The sequence below is a fragment of the Pistacia vera genome, unplaced genomic scaffold, assembly GCF_008641045.1.
Source record: "Pistacia vera cultivar Batoury unplaced genomic scaffold, PisVer_v2 Contig36, whole genome shotgun sequence".
In the NCBI taxonomy this organism is placed as follows: Eukaryota; Viridiplantae; Streptophyta; class Magnoliopsida; order Sapindales; family Anacardiaceae; genus Pistacia; species Pistacia vera.
The window spans coordinates 391085-399314 of NW_022196179.1; positions in this window are offsets into that span (position 1 = coordinate 391085).

Sequence of the window (8230 nt, forward strand, 5' to 3'; positions counted from 1 at the left end):
TATTTTATCAATTTAAATATAAAATTAATAATTCATTTTTTTTATATGTTTTTGACTTTTAGTATTTATTTGCTTTGTTTTTTTTTTAATTAGACCCATAGGTTTCTTTTAGGATTCATCAGAGTTCTTGCACTCTCTCTAGGTGCTTAGTTTTGTTTATTATTATCTAACACTTAAATACTAATTAACCACAATTTTTACATGGTTCTTTTTTTCTTGTGGTTTGTTAATAATGAGAATTAATAATCCATTGATCGTTACAATGATATTACTAATCTTCTTTAAAAAAATAAAAAAACCCTCTAAATTATAAATTAATGAGATTATATTATGTAAAATGAAGCTCAAAATTCTGAATTATATTGACTACCAAAACATATGAATAGAATAATTTTTTTTTTTTTTTTTATCAGGCCAAAATGCTCGTACCTCAATTAATTTAAAAGTTATTGAACACTTTACAAATTCAAATGACCACATAAACCACAATATTATTGTGTAAGTATCTCAAGATTTAAACCCAGAGCTTAACTTATTTAATCACTAGACCAACCCCTTAGGATTAATAATAGATTTTTATAATGAAAACTTGTCCAAAACAAAAGCTAAAAAAAACCCACCAATCTAGACCGTTGAAATTGGTCCAGCTGGTTCGTGACTCTATAAACAAAAGTCAGCCCAAAATTATATCAGTTGACAACATTTAAATGGTTGATATTGATTGACCATATAATATTGCTTCATAGCTTTTCCCACAAATCACATCAAACTAACATTAATTCCTCTAACACAATTAATTAATATATCCCAATAAATTAATCTAGTAAATTATTTAAATTTCTATGGTGTTTGACATTCGGAAAGAAGTTAAAAAAAAATCAATTATGAAAACGAAGTGAAGCATTGGTGATTCATTACGCGGTGTTCATTTTAGTCCTCCAAGTGTTTGTGATAATGTTTGACTTAAAAGATTTTTATGTTTACAGCAGAGGCAAGAGCCACGTTCTGGGTTTGACAAAAAATACAGAGAGATGGCCCAGCCAGACATGAAATTTTAGAAGCCGTGTTTTGCTGCTGAGATAGTTGAAAATTTTAAACCTTTTTTTATTGTGTGTGATATTGGCTTTCATGAAGACCCCACTTGGCTTAAGTTTTTCGGTAACTCTGTTAGTTATACTCCTTTCTTCTTCTCTAATATCTTCTTTACACTTCTTTCTCTTTCATTGACAATTTAAAGTTTTCTGTGAACTGTAAAGCTTTGCTTTCTGGCTAGCTCACATTTTGTCTCTATGCTATGCACACCACTACCTTACACCACTCTGACATCACCTATCACCCATTTGTCTAAGGCTTTCAGTTAATGGTGTATTTTCCAGGGATTTAGACAGCCATCGATTTGAGTTAATCTCTCTTCCATTTTTGTTGCTAGCGAATGATTAGCGGTACGTTTTAAGGTTTTTTTTTTTTTTTTTTTTTAATGATCATGGTGTTTGAACTAGTTATGAGTATCTCGACTAATTTTCGAAACTTATTAATACCCCGTAAATCTAATGTTTCAAGGTAAGTTATAACATGATAGGTCGTCCCATATTTGATTAGACCAACCCCTTGAATAAGAAGTACAAAAACCCATATATGGGAATTAAGATTAAACAATTTTGAAAGAACTTCCCACAAATATAGTACTAACTAGTATATCTTTATATTCGGTTTTACTTTACTACCAATTATTTCTTATGGTGAAAAATCAAAACAATAAAGATAGGTTGATAAACAAATCTCACAAACTTTTTTCTTACAAACCCGATGTAACAGTGGATAATTGGTTTCTGATTAATTTATCAAGCGGAAAAATTCATTATAAATCAATCATCAACTGTCACGTTGAGTTTATGAAAAAAAAGCTTGTAAGATTCGTTTGTCAGCGTAATATTATCCAAATCAAAACGGAAGATAAGAGATTCAGAGTTTTTAAGCTAGTAACATGGTTTCATTATGTTTGTAAATGTATGGGATATATGATTAATCTTGGTTTGCAATACACATAAAAAAAAAAAAAAAAAGAATAATGATAAATGATAATTATTCTATTAGTTTACTTGAGAAACATTCATAATAAGTAATTATAATGATATATGAAAAGATGATTGATGTTATGATGGAATGAATGGTGAGATCCAACAAGCAGAATTTAAGCTCAGTACACCAAAATAATTGGATACTCATTCACTATTTATTAATTTCCCAATTAGGTATTTATCAATTCATTATATTTATACATTGTATATATAAAATAATTAAAAAGATAAGGGGCACATGCAATGAAACTGAGATATCCAAAATTCTAATGATTCATTGTCAAGTTGTATTGAAAAGATTCAAGTAATGAAAATCATTAATAATACATGTAATAGATTGTAACAGGTTCCTAAAATAGAAATCCATCCTCCTCTTAGGCTCTTACCCCAACTAACTCCACCCAAAACAACTTGCCATAACCCAAAAACACACATGTAAAATGATAGGAAATTAAGTTTTCTGTTCAAATAATGAACATACAGATTCAATCATTCTAATACATGAAATCTGTATATTTCATCTTCAAGGTAATATACAAGTTTATTACGTATAAAGTATATACAGTAAAACCTCTTTATAATGATATTTTATATAGGAATAATCTCTACATAGTCATAAAAAATTATAGTTCTAATTTTGGATAGTTATAAATAAGAATAAATTTTATATTGTAATAAGTTATAATTTTTTTAAATTCCGTCTTAAGAAAATTGCTTCTACATAGTAATAATTATCTGTATATTGCCAAAAAAATATTCAGATTTATGTTACATTAAAAGTTTAAGATGAAATAAAATATTTATCTAAAGTTATTTGAGATATTGATTTATACTTTAAAGTTGTTACCATATCTTTTAACTTCCAGGTACTAACTCGTTAGCATAGATACCTTCTTGTTGAAACCAAAATACTTCTTATATTTCCGTACTAGAGGAAATGACTATTTCCCACTCAAGGTTTGCCTTAATGACACTTTCCCACCCAAATAGTTTCAAAATACCACTTTCCCACCCAAAGTTAATATTCCATTACTACCCAAAGCCGATTTCGGTCGATTCTAGCTACGAAAGTTCTCCCCGTCACCATCATTTAAACCTTGCGTCTCCTCTCTATAAAACCTCTCTCACTTCGACACCTCATTTCTCGACGATTACCGGTTACCACAAAGCTATGGTTTCTTGTTCATAGTTGGTTTCCAACTGATTCCGGTGGTGATTATTTAATCGGTCACCACTATTCAATCCATTGGCATCCACTATACAAAACGCCTCTCATCATCACTCTTGGTAACTCACTGAACGCCGACTGAAAAGTGAAGTGTATTTTAAGTATTAACAGAATATAAACTTTGGGTGAAAAACTGGTAATTTGAATTTTGGATGGGAGAGTGTCATTAACGCAAACCTTGGTTGGGAAAAAGTCATTTGCTCTTCCATACTATCATTTTCATAATTATTTTTTTTCTCTACTTGTCTATCTATAACAATGAATTAAAATTCTAATATATACTATTAAAATGTGAATTATAAAATAAAAAATTAAAACAGTAATTTTTGTACGTACACCTCTATTAAATTATAATATATACAAAAAAAAAAAAAAATCTTTCTCATAGAAAATTAGAAATATACATCAGAAGGTGGACGATGAGTATTTATTTATTTAATTTATCTTAATTTTTTTGGGAGGTGGTACGTGTCAAAATGGGTAGGGGGGAATGATTAGGACGGAAGAAAATAAGAGGGAGGAGAGCGTCTTGTTTGGTTTTAGTTTAGATATTTTATGGCATTTCATTATCAAATAACATTTTATATATTAATTTGAATAGCATTTCTCAATTCGAATTTTTTTTTTTTTTTTTTTGGTCTTATGAATATTATTTTAGAAATAAAGGTAAAAGACAAAGGAAATAATAATTCACCGACCAGAAAAAAAAAAGAAAAAAGAAATGAAGGTAAAGTAGTGTTGCCAAAAGCAGATGAGGACAAGCAAGGAAACAGGTTTGAAGCAAAGTCTTCAAAATTTAATGATATTAATTGTAAAAAAATAAGAAATTAAGGTTGTGATAAGGGTCCAATCCAAATGAAGACTAAAAGGAATGTTCATCAAGAGTCAAAATCTAAGTCAACCCCACCAAGGGTTTGAATTTGTTTATCAATTTTATTTATTTATTAATTTTTTTTTTTTTTTTTTTTGTGACAAGACACATGCCCACTACCTCTTTTGTTTATTTTCTTATTCTTCACGCTTCATCTTGTTGAAACATGAGACGCATGCACCCCCCCCTCTTTCTTTTCATTTTAAATTCTTTGATTCAATTTCACCCTAAGTCAATGACACGAAGCACGGTCACATAACCCACACACACACCCCAATTTAATAAAAAAAAAAAAAAAAAAACTTGTAAACACATTAATAGAATATTTTAATATTTTATATCATATTCTAAACCATTTTTCTTTCTAAAAGGAGAAGGATCTTATTAATAGATATCTCTTGTTTCAATTTAATCCCTTTCAATTTGAAAGTCGTTTCTATTTCCTCCCTTTTTGCTCTTCAAACTTATAAATTAGTGTTTTGTTAAATATTTAACTCTGAATAAGTTAATAATTATAATAATGAGGAAATAATAACATTTTGAGTGAAGATAATGAAGATGGAGGGAGTTGGTGAGGATAACTAGAATTGGACAAGTTCCCAAGATTAGAATTCCACATTTGATTGAGATGTAAGGTAGTTTAGACTTTGATATATATTTATTTTTATTTTATTTATATCAAATATAATCTTTCTTGGTGAGAATGTAAAACAACTTTTTAAATCCTATTATATTCACTAAACCCAATTGTAGATCTTACTAGGACATGAAACTATGGATCTGCAATTTCTGCCTTTGTTTTTTAATTTCTTAATTAATTAACATCTCTATCCATAACTCTTTGTCCCACTTGGCTACCCAACTTTCAGAAAGTTGGCAATTATATGCATTTTTTTTTTATTTTTTTTGGCTAATTCTTTACAAAGTGGAAATCTTAGTTGGTTTTTGTAAGAAGATGGAAAGGAATGGCTATCAATTATTTTATTATATTTCAAGATATTTATAATATTTTTATCAATTTAAAATATAAATTTAATAATTCATTTTTTTTATATGTTTTTGACTTTTAGTTATTTATTTGCTTTGTTTTTTTTTTTTATTAACCCATAGGTTTCTTTTAGGATTCATCAGAGTTCTGCACTCTCTCTAGGTGCTTAGTTTTTTTTATTATTATCTAACATTAATACTAATTACCCACAATTTTTACATGGTTCTTTTTTTCTTTGTTGGTTTGTTTAATAATGAGGAATTTAATAATCCAATTGATCGTTACAATGATATTACTAATCTTCTTTAAAAAAATAAAAAACCCTCTAAATATAAATTAATGATTATATTATGTAAAATGAGCTCAAAAATTCTGAATTATATTGACTACCAAAACATATGAATAGAGATAATTTTTTTTTTTTTTTTATCAGCCAAAATGCTCGTACCTCAATTAATTTCAAAGTTATTGAACACTTTACAAATTCAAATGACCACATAAACCACAATATTATGTAGTAAGTATTCTCAAGATTTAAACCCAGAGTTAACTTATTTAATCACTAGACCAACCCCTAGGATTAATAATAGTTTTTTTTAATGAAACTTGTCCAAACAAAAAGCTAAAAAAAACCCACCAATCAGACCGTTGAAATTGGTCCAGCTGGTTCGTGACTCTATAACAAAAGTCACCCAAAATTATATCATTTGAAACATTTAAATGGTTGATATTTGATTGACCTATAATATTGCTTCATAGCTTTTCCCACAAACACATCAAACTAACATTAATTCCTCTAACACAATTAATTAATATATCCACCAATTTAATCTAGTAATTATTTAAATTTCTATGGTGTTTGACATTCGGAAAGAGTAAAAAAAATCATTTATGAAAACGAAGTGAAGCATTGGTGATTCATTACGCGGTTTTTCATTTTAGTCCTCCAAGTGTTTGTGATAATGTTTGACTTAAAAAGATTTTTATGTTTACAGCAGAGGCAAGAGCCACGTTCTGGGTTTGACAAAAAATACAGAGAGATGGCCAGCCAGACATGAAATTTTAGAAGCCGTGTTTTGCTGCTGAGATGTTGAAAATTTAAAACCTTTTTTTATTGTGTGTGATATTGGCTTTCATGAAGACCCCACTTGGCTTAAGTTTTTCGGTAACTCTTGATTAGTACTTATCCTTTCTTCTTCTCTAATATCTTCTTTACACTTTCTTTCTCTTTCATTGACATTTAAAGTTTTCTGTGAACGGTAAAGCTTTGCTTTCTGGCTAGCTCACATTTTTGTCTCTATGCTATGCACACCACTACCTTCACCACTCTGACATCACCTATCACCATGTCTAAGGCTTTCAGTTATGGGTGTATTTTCCAGGATTTAGACAGCCATCGATTTGAGTTAATCCTCTTCCATCTTTTGTTGCTAGCGAATGATTATGCGGTACTGTTTAGGTTTTTTTTTTTTTTTTTTTTTTAATGATCATGGTTTTGAACTATTTATGCGTATCTCGACTAATTTTCGAAACTTATTAAATACCCCGTAAATCTATGTTTCAAGGTAAGTTATAAACATGATAGGTCGTCCCAATATTTGGAAGGGTTTCATCATTGATCGGTACTTTCAACATTACAATATTAAGCACAAGAAACTGAAGGCATTAGTTTAATGGTTGAGTTGTTTTCTAGATAGCTTCTAGGACGGTTAAACCAAGTATTTTAATTGGGCTTTAGGGTAGATTCTTTTTTGAAATTGAGGCATCATTTTGTGTCATAACATAACCACTCTAAAAATTGTATTGACTTGTATTGGAGAAATATTCGTATTGGATTCAATCTCCATTCAACAATTGAGCCAATTACTCCTAGCTTCCATCATCGCTTACGACATACATTTCTTTTAGGAAGCAATGGAAAGTGGAAAATAATTTGGATGGGATCGAGGATGTGTTCAATATTCCCATTCAATATAAATGTAATATATGTATAAATTATTGAGCATATGAATAACATAATACATTTGTGCCACTTAAAATCTTGTCGTCAAAGCATATCATTGTTGGTCTTGTTTTTTATTGTCAGGGTGATTATGAGAATAGCCACTTAAATTGTATTTTGAAAATGTTTAGATTTTTTTGTTTTTTTTCTTGATGATCGAAGTGTTCGAGTCAATTTGCATGTATCTCGACTAATTTCTGTGATTTATTGAATACTCTACAAACTTAATATTTCAAAATAAGTGACATATGTGATAGGTGGTTCCAAAAGGTTCAAATCCAAGAAGTTAATGAAGAGAGTAAACCTGTTTGACCGCTCTACCGACCCTTTGGAGTCAAGGGTTTGGTTCTTTGATCTTATGGCAAGAGGTCTTTCGCTATAATACAATCATGTAAAAATGTATATCGCAAGTTTTATGTTTTACGTTGATGTATTGTTACAGCGATATACTGGAACATAACCTCCCCACAACGAAATTTGTTACTTTACAAATGTAAACTTATGCCCCAATACAACCCATTCCAACATAGTTTCTTTGTGGCGGCCCGAATCTATAAAATGGACTTCTGACAAAGCAGCGAACCTTGGGGGCCCAAATCTGGAAAGCCCAAAACTAGTCATACTCAGCCTGTTATTATTACTAACATCGGGCCTTGAGAGATCCTTGATTTGTTCGGGCCATGTTGCGTGATATGTAAGGCTGGATCCAAATATCTGAGTAAGGTCCAGTTCACAAAAATGCAAATCTTTAAAAAAAAAATAATTGGAATGTAATTAGCAAGTCTCTTATGCAAATCATGATATTTGGGGATTATTAGTGTAAGTAAGAGTGAACGACTTTTTCCCACCCACAAACTTTTAAAATATAATTTTATTATCCAAATTTATATCCGGACGGCAAACAGAGAGTAGAATTTATTCAGGTTGCTGAATCTTTTGAAGAGGGGAGGCCGATGAGTTTTTTAATAGTGGAAAGTTGGATTTTGGTGGTTGAGATTAATCAGAATTTGACTTGAGAGGGACAGTTGCGTAAACCCTAATAACACGATTGTCGACAATTAAC